This window comes from Narcine bancroftii, chromosome 2, assembly GCF_036971445.1.
Source record: "Narcine bancroftii isolate sNarBan1 chromosome 2, sNarBan1.hap1, whole genome shotgun sequence".
Taxonomy (NCBI): Eukaryota; Metazoa; Chordata; class Chondrichthyes; order Torpediniformes; family Narcinidae; genus Narcine; species Narcine bancroftii.
Window position 1 is genome coordinate 70,404,762 of NC_091470.1, and position 14,298 is coordinate 70,419,059.

Here is a 14,298-nt window from a genome sequence, read left to right on the forward strand (position 1 = left end):
GATATTCGCAAGATATGGATTACCTGTTACATTATACTCTGACGATGGTCCACAATTCATTTCAGAGACATTTGCGGAATACATGAGGACCACAGGTATTCACCATCATAAAGTAACTCCGAAATGGCCGCAAGCCAACGGAGAAGTAGAGAGACAAAATCAGTCCATTGAAAAACGATTGCGGATTGCACACGCAGAAGGACAAAATTGGCGAGAAGCATTGCTATCTTATGTGGCTGTCTATCGAGCAATGCCTCATGCAACCACTGGAAAAAGTCCTGCAGAAGCATTTTTTGGGAGAAAAATCCGCACAAAAATGCCAGAAATAAAGGAAATCCGAGACGACCAGGAGATGAGGGACCATGATGCTGAAAAGAAAGGTGCAGCAAAGCTGTACACAGATTCGAAACGTGGAGCCAAGTACTCAGACATCATGCCAGGAGATAATGTTCTAGTGAGGCATGAAACTGGTGGTAAGCTAGACACACCTTATTACCATCAACCCTATACTGTCGTATCCAGAAGTGGCAGTATGGTGACAGTCAAGTCTCCGACTGGAGTCCTGTATAAGAGAAATGTATCAGGTGTAAAAAGGTACCAGTCCAGAGATACATCGAGCGAAGAGGTTGAAAGGCCAATACGAGATGCTGAAACTGAGAGACCTGATGATGTTCCAGAGGCAGTTACCAGCACTCCTGATGAAGTGACTAGAGCGCCAGAAACACCCGAAGCCGTGGCGAGCAGTATTTCCGACGCTGAGAGTGAGCAACCGAGAAGCGACGACAAACGAAACCGGAAAGTGCCCAAACGATACGAAGACTTTGTGCCATAGTTTTAATAAGAACTTTGGGACAGTATTTTAATCTTATATCATAAAGTGCATGTATGAGTGCTGTAGGAAGTAAACTTTATGTAGTTGAGTTATAGTATTACCATTAGTTACAATGTTTGCATGTTTCCGAGGGATATTGATAAGTGAAGGTAAAGTTTATTTCTGATTAAAGGAGGGATGTCATGCTAATGAATATGTAGGAGATGTACCGGAAGTCATGTGGTATGAGAGAGAGAGAGATAAGAGCACAAGCAGGAGAACAAAGGAAACTGGAAAATAAAGACCTTGAGAAGTTTACCTGATAAACTTGTGTTCGATGTTTTATTAACTTCACATTTCGGGCCACAAATGTGACAATAGAGTCTAGGGGTAAATTATTGGCTTTGACTCAGTTGTATAATAATCAACTTATTTCTTTTTCAATACATAATCAAAGTTTATTGCATTGGAGATTTAAAGGTGTGAAAAATTTGGGAGTTTGTTTTAAAGAGGGTAAGTTTTTATCTTTTAATCAGATGAGGGAAGATTTTGATATTGATAAGAATTCTTTATTTCTTTATTATCAAATTCAATCTTTAGTAAAATGTTTGTTTGGTAGAGATATGATTTTACCTAAAATGACTAAATTTGAGACTTTTCTTATGAAGGTACCAGAGAAGGGCTATATTTCATTTATGTATCAAATATTACAGGATGGTGTGGATAAAAAGGGTTGGAATAGATCTAAAATTAAATGGGAAGTGGATATTGGTTTTATTTTTTCTGAAGCTGATTGGTTAGATATCTGTTATGATAGTGTAACTAGATTGATAAATGCTCGTTATGCAATAATTAATTACAATTTTTTTACATCAATTATATTTGACACCTGAAAAATTTAAAAAATATGGTTTTAATGAATCAGATTTGTGTTTTAGATGTGGTGATAAGGTTGGAACTTTTTTCATGCTGTTTGGTTATATATACATATACAATCTTTTTGGAAGAAAATTCAATCGTTTTTACAATTCCTGTATAAGATTAAAATAGTTTTAGATCCAACAGTATTTTTTATTGGGTAGTTTGCAACCTCTGAAAGGTTTGGGATTAGATAAGTTCCTGCTTTCTTTTGCATATTTAGCTTTATCCGTAGCAAAAAAATGTATTGCTAGTATGTGGAAAGATACAAATATGATTGATAGATTATAGATGGGATAATGAGATGAAATATTGTTTAATAATGGAAAACATTACGTATGTTTCGCATGATAATAATTTTTTAATTAATAATTGGCTGTTATATTCAGAATATTTACATTTCAATTTACATTGATTAGATTTTAATATATATTTAACTTTTTCTTTAATATTCTTTCTTTTTTTATGGCTCTCCTTCGGAGAGTTGGCTGAAGGGGGGGTTTCTTTACTTTTTTTTCATATATATATATATATATATAAAGGCTCATGTTCATGTTTAATTGCTGTATATGTCATATATTATTTGTTTTTTGAACGAATAAAGAAAGTTTAAAAAAAATTTGAGGGTACTGTTTACCATAACTCCTAAATCCCTTTGTTGCTCTGCACTCCTCAATTGTCTAGCATTCAATGTATATGACCTATTTAGATTCGTCTTTCCAAAATGCAACACTTCACACTTATCCGTATTAAATTCCATCAGTCATTTCTCAGCCCATTCCTCTAGCTTTCCTATACCTCTTTTTAAGCTACGGTAATCTTCCTCACTGTCCACAATATCACCAATCTTTGTATCATCTGCAAACTTACTTATCCACTTCACCACCCCTTCTTCCAGATCATCAATATATTTAACAAACAATAGTGGACCCAGGACCGATCCCTGAGGAACTCCACTAGTCACTGGCCTCCAATTTTACAAACAATTTTCTACTAGTACTCTCTGACACCTCCCATCCAACCATTGCTGAATCCATTTCACTACTTCCTTATTTATACCTAATGCCTCTACCTTTTTACCTAACCTCCTGTGGGGAACTTTGTCAAAAGCTTTACTAAAGTCTAAATAGACAACATCCACAGCCTTCCCTTCATCAATCTTTTTCGTAACCCCCTCGAAAAACTGTATAAGGTTTGTTAAGCATGATCTACCCCTGACAAAACCATGCTGACTACTACCTTTCAATCCCTGTTCATCCAAATATTTGTAAATGCCATCCCTCAGAACACTTTCCATCAACTTACCCACCACAGACGTCAGACTGACAGGTCTATAATTTCCAGGCTTACATTTGGACCCTTTCTTTAACACCGGAACAACATGAGCCACCCTCCAATCCTCTGGCACTACCCCCGTGACTAGTGACATCCTAAATATCTCTGTTAAAGGCCCCACTATCTGTACACTAACCTCCCTGAGTGTCCTTGGCACTTTGTCCGGACCCGGAGATTTGTCCATCTTTTTTAACACTGCCATCACTACCTCCTCGGTTATCCTTATATGATTCATGACCTCCCCACTATTTTACTTTACTTCAACTGGTACAATATTTTTTTCCCCAGTGAAATCATTTAAAATTTCCCCCATCTCCTCTGACTTCTCACTCAACCTACCCTCCCTATCTACAAGGGGTCCAATTTTATCCCTCACTAATCTTTTACTTTTAATGAACCTATAGAAACCCTTTGGATTTATTCTTACTCTGCCTGCCAAAGCCTCTTCGTGCCTCTTTTTGGCCTTTCTAATTTCTTTCTTAAGATTTTTTCTACACTCCTTGTAGTGATCTTTCAATTTCTCAGCATCCTGCTGTTTATACCTCTTGTACACCTCCCTCTTTCTCCTAACCAAATTTCATCTGGGTATTTTTAATTTTCTCCAATTTAAAAAAATCTGCCCATTAATTTTTTTCTACCATGACCTTTGACTTTCCAACATTGTATTTCATTTGACATTTCTCTGCCAATCCTCAATCTGTCCTTCTACAGACTCCCTGTTTCCTCAACACTATCTGCTCCTCCACCTACCTTTGTAACACCTGTAAACGTGGCCACAAAGCCATTCCATAATATAAATTATTAACATACAACATAAAAACAAGTGACCCCAATACTGACCCCTGTGGAAATCCACTAGCACCTGGTAGCCAACCAGAAAATGATCCCTGTATCCTGACTCTCTGCTTCCTGCTAATCAGCCAATGCTCTACCCACGCAAATACGTTTCCTGCTATACCATCGCAGTATCTTGTTAAGGACCCTCATTTGCAGCCCTTTGTCAAAGGCCTTCTTGTTGTCAGAGGGTGGACAAACTTGGGCTGTTTTCTCTAAAGCATCAGAAGCCGAGGGGTGACAAGATAGAAAATCACAAAATGCGGAGAGGTATAGATAGGGTATCATTAATATTTTCCCCTAGGTTGAAAAAGTTAAAGATTAGAGGGCACAGGTTTAAGATGGAAAGTTTAAAGGGAATGTGCGAGGCAAATATTTTCATACAGAAAGCAGTATGTGCCTGGAACACATTGTGAACAGGGGTAGTGGAAGCAGATATAATAGTGATATTTAAGAGACATTTAGATAGGCACATAAATATGCTGAGAATGGAGACATATTGATCAAGAGTAGACAAATGGGGCGAGTTTAATTCTGCATCAAAAATCAAGGTCAGCACAGACATACTGTGATGAAGGGCCTGTTCCTGTGCTATATTTTTCTACATTCTATATTCCTTTATTTACATTTCATTCCCATGTAGCTTATTTTGATAAGAAAAAAAATCATGTACTATTGATTGCAATAATTGCAAGATACATCCATCTGGCTATTCAGTTTTTATGATGGATCATGCCACCCTGTTCATGGCAAGATGCAGATGGAAGAAACCTATACACTCAGCTAATGAAATCTTGTGCAATGTTTACTACTTCAAATTCTCATTCTGTTTCCTTGCATCCATTTATGAATTGCTTGAATTCAAAATTGTGCAATAAACACTTGCAATTAACCCACTTCCTGTTAAATTATGCAAAATTATTTCATTGCACTACTTCTACCAATGTGTTAATTTAGCTTTTCATAGGCTCCAACCTGTCTAGGTCTCCCTGTGTTTTTGTCTGTCCAACACTGTGCCTGTTCCACTCCCATCTTATGGGCAGATCACAAGGTTGCAATTTCCACATATTTGTTCTCTATTCTATGCTTCCAAGTTCATCAGATCTTTGGTCTCGTACAATAGGTTGTTGTGGATGCTTCTTCAGAGGACTTGGAGCATCATTATCTTTTGATTTCAAAGTGAATGCTTGTTTATCCTTTTGGTTTGCCAAGAGGGGATGTCTATTTTAATGACAGGATTTAATATACTATAAACAGAAGGATGCTCCATGTGCTTATTGAGGTTTACAGTACTTGGCATCACATTTTATTATCCGATTGTCTCCACCCTGTTATTGGGGTGGGATAAGAGGGCAGTATCAAGTTTGTAAGTATTAAGGAGGGGTAGTATCGCAGTCCAGGCAGAGAAGCACATCCATATGACAGTTAATAAAGTTTCTCCACCCACAGCCTAAACTCCATCCACTCATTACCCAAGTGGTTAACTAATATGAGAAGCAGAAAATTTTAGGATGGGTTGATCATGTGTTGACCTTAAATTCATTGAAAAGTAGATAAACTTATAAATGAAAGTGTACACAATGGTAACTTTGATGAATGATGCCAACATGTTTCAGAATATTCAATCCACTTGATGTGTTAATGCAGACAGACCCAAACATGAACAGTGATGTCCAGCAGCACGTCACGGGACTGAATAAGACATTTACATGTGTGACTTGTAGATGGAATAAACCACTCACTTACACACTTTCTGATAATGTTAAGCTTTGCACAATGTGATAGAATTCCTAGATCATGTGGCTATTACTTATAAATCAGGTAATTGAATCTATCAACAGACAGATTGTTTTATAAATTTTTAAATGTTCAAATGAGGGATGTCCATGCTTGGATACTAGAATGTGGCATTTGCATTCCCTATGCCCAGCCTAAGCAAGTCCAAGACCCTGGCACTTGAAGCTATCTACTGATAAATTCCCTTTAAATTACTAAAGGAGACTTACTGCACCTTATCCTCTGGCCCCATGCCACCCAGCACCCTCACAAGCATGATCCAGATCAACCTCCTCGGACAGCTGGACCAAGTCTTTGTCGATAGGCCTGTTTGATTGCTCACAGTACCATGGATCTCACACACCACAGAATTCTGCAGCAGAGGGTCCCCGTGTATGGTTCTGTCGTGTAGCACTATCAAAGCATGGAAGAATTTCCAGACTCCAGTATTAAGACAACACCTCTTATGTGACAAGAGAGAATTATGAATTAAAAGAAAAATAGAATGCCATTGGCCCTGAGGTTCAATGACCAAATATTTGGTCAAAGAGGCAGGCTTGAAGGAGTACTTTATAGAAGAGGGACAGAGGCGTAGGGAGGAAATTCCATACTGAGGTAGCTGAAAGTGTGACCAGCACTGGCAGTGAATTTAAAACCAGAGATGCACAGACACTAAATTCCAGAACTAGAGGAGCAAGGAGACCTTGGTGTCTTATTGGGTAAATGAGGCTACAGAGACCGCACAATTAATGCCATGGAAGGATATGCACATAAGTATGAGAAGCAGAAACTTGAGGCGTTGCTGAACATGGAACCAAAGACAGCTGAGTATGTCAAGGAGGTCGTGAGTGAATGGGGTTTGCCACAAGTTAAGATCGGGAATAGATGTTTTTGGATGAGCACCATTTTCCTATGGTAAAATGGGAAGGTCAGCTAGAAGTCCAAGGGAATAGCAGAGTCCGAATTTAACTCTGGTGTCAAAGACAGTTTCAATGGCAGATGAGCTAAGGCGAGGCCTATTCGGTTAATGAGAAGGTGAAAGTGCGTAGAATGTGGAATGGTATGTGGTCAAAAATGCATCTCATAATGAATCTCATCTTAAAACACTTATGCGTATGTTTAGTAAGTGATGTTTGCCCTGAATACAAGGTATAAAAGCCACATGGAACCAGACAAACCCACATGTTAAAACTTATGTGCGTCCAACAGAGTTTATGGTCCACACTTTCTGGACTACAGGCACATACAGAATAAATGTATTTAACAAATTGAGCAATACAATTACCCTTAGTAACTATATTAATGTAGAATGGAGAATATTTAAATATTTTGATGACAATAGCACTATCGAAACACAAATCTGCATTGATTTAATTAAACTCAGCACTGAAGCAACTCAGCTTAAACCAAGTGGAGAAACAAGACTATTCTGAGAATTTGAAGCAGTTATTGTTCGTTGGCAGTTCAGATTTTTTTCCTGCCACTCCTCCTGCTTAGTCTTGTGTTAAGGTCTGCTGCCAGGGGAGAAACATCACGTGAAAACAAAGTTATTTTTATACAACCTATACTTAACAAGGGAGAAAATACGAGAGAATTATTTTTATGGCTCTCTGAATGCAACACACTATTTTTAAACCAAGTGCTGGACAATTTGAACAGCTACTTCCCATCTCAAATTCTGTAAGATCCTGATATCAGTGTTATATCATCTTTATATTTATCTTTCAGCTTCATATATGGTACAATTGAATTAAAATTCCTCTCATTGTTTCTTAATATAACACTGTGTTACATAATCATTATATTTATCTTTCAGTTTCAGAAATAGTATAACTGAATCAATAATTCACATCTCAAATGCCCAAATTTTTAAAATCTCAAAGCAGCACCAAAAAAATTCTAAATTGTCTAGCCAGAAAATGCTTTAATCTTTTTCCTTTGAAGATCTTGTTAATAGTGTTCACTGCTTAATTTCATAATTAATACAAGCTGAAGACAGTAAGACATCGTTTTACAATCTCTTCAAAACACTACTTGTTTACTTTGACCAGTGTAATTTTTGCACCTTGAATATATGAATGAGATGTGAGTGATGAAAAAAAGATAAGATTGTGCATCCCAAATAGAAAACAGGGTGTTAGCTCTTGGCTTGTTTCATTGGGGATTGGCCCAAAAAGCCACTGGTTTGTGCCACAAGGAATAGAAGGAAGCCTATGAGTGTGAAACAAAGTAATAATGACTAGAAGCCCTCATTTAATTAAAAAAAAACTCATAATTCTAGTCTCTACAATTATGTCAAAACTGATGGAGTTTAAAACATTTTCAGGGCAAATTTCTTCAAAATTTTGGATAGCAGATTCAGGACAGAGCTGAGGAGGAACTGCTTTTCCCAGACAGTGGTGAATTTATGGAATTTGCTGCCCATTGAAGCAGTGGAGGTGACCTCAGTAAATATATTTAAGGTAAGGTTGGATAGATTTTTTACAAAGTAGGGAAAGTAAGAGATAATGGGGGGTGGGGGGGAGGCAGGTAGGTGGAGATGAGTCTATCATCAGATAGGTCATGATCTAATTAAATGGCAGAGCTGGCACAATGGGATGGATGGCCTACTCCTGCTCTTATGTTCATTTTCAATACATATACAAGGTGTTGGACAATCAGAAATGTTTCTCTCCAGGATGAAGAAAAGCTTTTAAAAATTGTCTGTTTCAATATTCATACTTTGTTACAACTTGCACGCAGGCACTATGAATATGGGCTAGAATGTAGAATGGCAGATTTGGCCCAGCAGGATGTCTTTTTCTTAAAGCAATCTGAGTAATTACATTGCTCAATGCTTTAGACACGGCCTTACATTCCTTCTACTTCAATTACCGTATATACTCACATAAAAGTCAAATTTTCTAGACCATTTAAATTTTTTTTCATATAAATTTAAATTTAGACATACAGCACGGCAATAGCCCATTTCAGCCCACAAGCCTGTGCCGACAAATCACACCCAACTGACCTATATCCCCGGTACATTTAGAATGGTGGAAAAATCCATGCAGACAAGAGGAGAACTTAAACTCTTTACAGACAGCGTGGGATTTGAACCCAAGTCCTGTTCACTGGCACTGTTACAGCGTTGTACTAACCATTATGCTTAACATGCCGCCTCTTAAAATTTAATGTTAAATTTTGGGGTTAACTATTACATGGATACTACATTTGAAGGACTGAAGTTCACACTTGAATCCAAAATACCGTACCAGTAGCAGAAGTCTAAATGATCTCTAAACACATAAATAACAAAATCATAATGAATTAAAGTAATAATAGAATCTGGACATCAAAACGCACAAAAATCCATACGACCAAAAGACGATTAAAGTAAAAGCACAAAGGGTTGTAAGGGATCTTCAAAGGTGGAGATGGGGTTGAGTAAGGTATGAGGGGAGAGGCAAGGGTAAGGACTGGTGGTTGGGAGGATGAACCTGTGGGATCCAGCAGTGGTGGTAGCCCTGCAGAGGCTGAGGTTGGTGTTGGAACTGGTGAGGGTGTGTGGATGCTGGTACAGCGGAGGTCGGGAATATGGTAGTTATCTGCGTCATCTAAGGCGCTGGGTGCTCTGGTCTTTGGGTGGCAAGGACCAGGTGGGAAATCCACATCAAAGACGTAGGGAGCTTAGACCTGGAGGCAGCTGGGGCCTGAGGTGAAAGTTCGTGACTGAGGGGTCGCGAGCTCCGATGGGCAGGCATGAGTTCGAGGTGTCAGGAGCTACAGCCTATGGGTGGCCACGGCTGAAGCGCGAGTTCGCAATCAAGGCATTGGAAGCTCCACCTTGCAGTCAGCTGGGGCCGAGGTGAGACACTAGGGTTGACTTTTACATGAAAAGTATGGAAAATACCAGATTATTTGGCCATAAATGTGGGGTAAACTTTTACATGAATATATATAGTATTTGTCCTATTTTATGCCTCAACTCCCCATGTGGAAAAGTATTCCACATTTTTAAAAAAACCTCCAAAAATCATTTATTCCCATCTTTCCTATCGTTCTCCCAATACCCCACCCTCCAATGTTATCACCAACTCCCAGAAGAAACAACTTTCACTAATATATCCAAACCAATCTTTAAAAATCTTAATCCCCATTTTATCTCCATGATGATGCTCCCTTTCTGTACTATCTCCAGGTTTTGATCAGTTTAGAATTGCCTGTTGAGTAGGCATGGTGAATGAATGGTTGGGTGTCCACTATGGCTAGTGGTCAACTATTCCATTGGGATCGAGATCTTCTGAACTAGATGCTTTGGTATATTCTGCTTCACTTCCTGAACCTATTCACACATTGAACACACAAACACACTGCACAAGGCTCCCTTCACTGATTCTTCTTGGAGCAGATACAAACTGCTGGTAGAAATCAGTAGATTATTGGTTTGTAGTTTGTCCTGCTGAGCCTTCCAACAGTTTGTTTTTGCTTCATATTCCAGCATCTGCAGTCTCCTGTAACTGAGTGAACCAAAAAAAGGCTGCAGACACTGTTATTGTTGTAAAAATTATGCTCCGTTTGCACCCACACGTCCTCCCTCACCACCATTCAGGGCCCCACAAACTGTCTTTCCAAGTGAAGCATCATTTCACTTGTGAATCTTCAGGACTGATCTACTGTATCCCATGATTCAGTTGTGGTCTCCTCTACATTGGAGAGACTAGGCCAGACTTTACTGAGCACCTTGGCTCTGTCCGCCACAATAGCGTGGATTCCTTGTCCCATTCCCTTGCCTGACATGTCTGTCCATGGTCTCGTGCATTGCCCGAATGAGACCACCAACAAACTGGAGGAACAACACTTCATCTTCTGACTGAGCACCCTCCATCTGAATTGCATTAACATAGACTCCACCCCCCACCCAGTCTTCCCACTGTCAGCTTTCCCAGGTTGGTCTCTCTTTTCCCTTTTCCCACTGTCTCCTTTCACAGAACCAAATAATTTCTCACCTTTCCTCGTCAGATCCAGTTAACACCTTGTGTTGGTCTGGACTCCTCTCCCTGCCATTTCTCAGTCTTTATTCTGAGGTCTTCCTTTTTTTGCTTATACCTTGAAGAAGGGCACAGGCTCAAAACATCAGCAATATATCTTCACCTCCCATGAACTCTGCAAGGCGGCTGAGTTTCTTCAGCATTTCTGTATGTTTTTAATTAGTCTCTTGTAATGTCCTGATTCACCTTGGGCCCAGTTTTAACCCCAACCTCATCCAGAATGCAATGAGCAAGGTGGGAGTATTTGGAAACTGACCTGCAAGTTAGCCCATCTTGCTGAAAGTGAATAGTGTGGGAATACATAGCCGTGTTGGATGAGAGAGAAGCAGATTAATATTTCAGGTTAACATCTCTCATTTGAACTCAGTTCAGTTTAATTGCGAGTGAGCTTTTTTTTCTCTCCACAGGTGCTGAGCAATTTCTAACATTTTCTGTTTTATGTCAGATTCTCTCAATTATAGATTTTGCTGCAGTTTGTTTTTTTTGTCCTTTTAAGAGCAATTGGGCCCTTCCTGACATTCCACTGATGTTAACACTGCAACATAATATTGAAATCAGGCCTGGAGAGCTTCATGTTATTTGGTGGGTGGAGCTACCCACCCGGGGCGACCCTCGAGCAAGGGTAACATGAGCTTGAACCCCTGAGATTTAGGAACGGTGTCTTTCCTGCTGTTATCAGACTCTCAAATCGAGCTCGTTGTTAAAAGAGGATGCCCTTGTACTGTTTTTACTGTACTTTTTTCTATCGCCTGCACTCTGCCTTTGTAACATAATACTGCGACACTTACACCTACCTTGCTCTATTTATTATTCCACTCCCTCTCTGAGAGCTGACATTAACTTCCTGAAAATCTTAAAGAGTAGCATGCTGCAATATCCATTCACGGGTGATATTAAATCATTCAAATTTGTTCCAGAAAGTGGTTTCAAATAAAAGAGAACAGCACCTGAAAACAGATCAAACCGATTAGTACTGCGTCAAAATATTGTTGGGCATGTTACCTTTTGCAGGTGCTGACATGCCTCTTGTCTATTTCCCAATCATATTTCAATTTCTGGCCTTTACAGATCATACCACAACATTTTAAAACTTACTGGCTTTTTGATGTCAGTTTTAGTAACTACTGGCCAACAAAAGCATAGGAAACCCAAAACCCAAATACCATAAATGTGTCAAATGCAAACGCCCGGAGTTCGAACAGTATATAACACTGACCTCACAAACACTGCTTACAAGGATTCAGCAGACGATGTGGAGGATATTTCCATCTTCTGGCCTTTATTAAGCACTAGTTAAAGCATACAGTACTACCCTTGGTTTTCAAATTGTGGCCCCCTCTTCATTCCCAATCTCTGTATTCTCTGCCAGTCCAACAAGCATCTGAGACATCATCCCTGAATGTCAGCGCTTCGCCATTGGTGGCCAAGCTTTCACCTACTCGACTCCACCTCTTCACCGCTTTCCTTCCTGTAGGCTTTTTCTTCATACCTCTCTATGACCAAAGCAAAATATCACAGATGCTGGGAATTCTCAGCAGAGTGGGTAGCATCTGTTCAGAAACAAACCATGCTAATCTTTCACTGTGACAAATTTTCATTAAAGCTTTCAGTGAAGGTTTTTAGAATGGAAAAACTGTGATGGTCACGTCACACCAGCAATTTTTTTTTTTAATGGTAAGGCCATTGCCAACAGTCATCCACGTCACACCAGCAATTTTTTTTTTTAATGGTAAGGCCATTGCCAAACAGTCCCAAAAGACTTTTTGCAAGGGGGGCTGGTCTGAAAACAACCTTCATTCACCGGCCTTGCCTGTCTCATTATGTAGACAGTTAATCTTTTATCTGGTTACTCTCCCATGAAAACACATGAGCTGTAGATTGCTTTCTGATCTTGATGCAATCCTTCCTAGTTAATTATATCCATGGCATAACTAGCACAATTTTATGTTTAGGCATATTGCAAAAAACACACAAGCAACTTGCCATCAGATTTTACAGGAAATAAAACTTAACAGAAAAAGATTTTTTTTTAAATTTTCTGTTTGACAAAAGCAACATCAGTGTTTTGTAGCTAAGAGCCCAGATGAGTGATAACTTATTCGAAGTTCTGGAGATAGGGTGGCCATTTCTAAATTTCCAAAAAAGGAAGACATGCAGAGTTGGCCTCAGAACAAGTCTAATGGGGGGGAGGGAGGAGGGGGTGCATGAACTGATACTTGAAACTCTCTCACCTGGAGGCGGAGTGGCATACTTGAATCGCATGTGCTGCTGCTAGGACAGGGGTGAGGAGGCACAATAACTCATTTGGGGAACAATGGCCATGAAACCACCACCCCCTTGATTCTGCCACAGGACAATGGTCATAGGTATTCTATATAAACAAAAACAAAGGACTCTACATCACCTTTGTTGACCTCACCAAAGCCTTCGACACCGTGAGCAGGAAAAGGGCTTTTGGGCAAATAACTAGAGCGCATCGGATGTCCCCCAAAGTTCCTCAACATGGATTATCCAACTGCACGAAAAACCAACAAGTCGGGTCAGATACAGCAATGAGCTCTCTGAACCCTTCTCCATTAACAATGGCGTGAAGCAAGGGCTGTGTTTCTCGCACCAACCCTCTTTTCAATCTTCTTCAGCATGATGCTGAAACCAAGCCATGAAAAGACCTCAACAGTGAAGACGCTGTTTTACATCCGGTACCGCACGGATGGCAGTCTCTTCAATCTGAGGCGCCTGCAAGCTCACACCAAGACACAAGAGAAACTTGTCCGTGAAACTACTCTTTGCAGACGATGCCGCTTTAGTTGCCCATTCAGAGCCAGCTCTTCAGCGCTTGACGTCCTGCTTTGCGGAAACTGCCAAAATGTTTTGGCCTGGAAGTCAGCCTGAAGAAAACTGAGGTCCTCCCATCAGCCAGCTCCCCACCATGACTACCAGCCCCCCCACATCTCCATCGGGCCACACAAAACTCAAAATGGTCAACCAGTTTTACCTATCTCAGCTGCACCATATCATCAGATGCAAGGATCGACAATGAGATAGACAACAGACTCGCCAAGGCAAATAGCGCCTTTTGAAGACTACACAAAAGTGTCTGGAAAAACAAACCAACTGAAAAACCTCACAAAGATAAGCGTATACAGAGCCGTTGTCATACCCACACTCCGAATCATGGGTCCTCTACCCGGCATCACCTAACGGCTCCTAGAACGCTTTCACCACCGTTGTCCTCCGCTCCATCCTCAACATCCATTGGATCGCTTTTCATCCCTAACGTCGAAGTACTCGAGATGGGCAGAGGTCGACAGCATCGAGTCCACGCTGCTGAAGATCCAGCTGGGCTGGGTGGGTCACGTCTCCAGAATGGAGGGACCATCGCCTTCCCAAGATCGTGTTATATGGCGAGCTCTCCACTGCCCACCGTGACAGAGGTGCACCAAAGAAAAGGTACAAGGACAACCTAAAGAAATCTCTTGGTGCCTGCCACATTGACCACCGCCAGTGGGCTGATATCGCCTCAAAACCGTGCATCTTGGCGCCTCACAGTTTTGGCGGGCAGCAACCTCCTTTGAAGAAGACCGCAGAGCCCAA

At 40.3% G+C, this 14,298-nt stretch overlaps 1 protein-coding gene across 9 annotated transcripts in view; it reads right to left on the bottom strand.

The window, feature by feature from the left end:
• The window catches only part of frmd6 (FERM domain containing 6), a 146,549-nt gene that overhangs the window by 112,318 nt on the left and 19,933 nt on the right, over positions 1-14,298 (bottom strand). The window contains exon 1 of one of the 9 annotated variants that reach the window (XM_069917042.1): positions 10,663-10,782. The exons of the other annotated variants lie outside the window; for them this stretch is intronic. The gene's annotated coding sequence lies outside the window, so the exon portion shown is untranslated. Of the gene's footprint in view, positions 1-10,662; positions 10,783-14,298 lie in introns of those variants that run through there. 9 annotated transcript variants of the gene reach the window in all.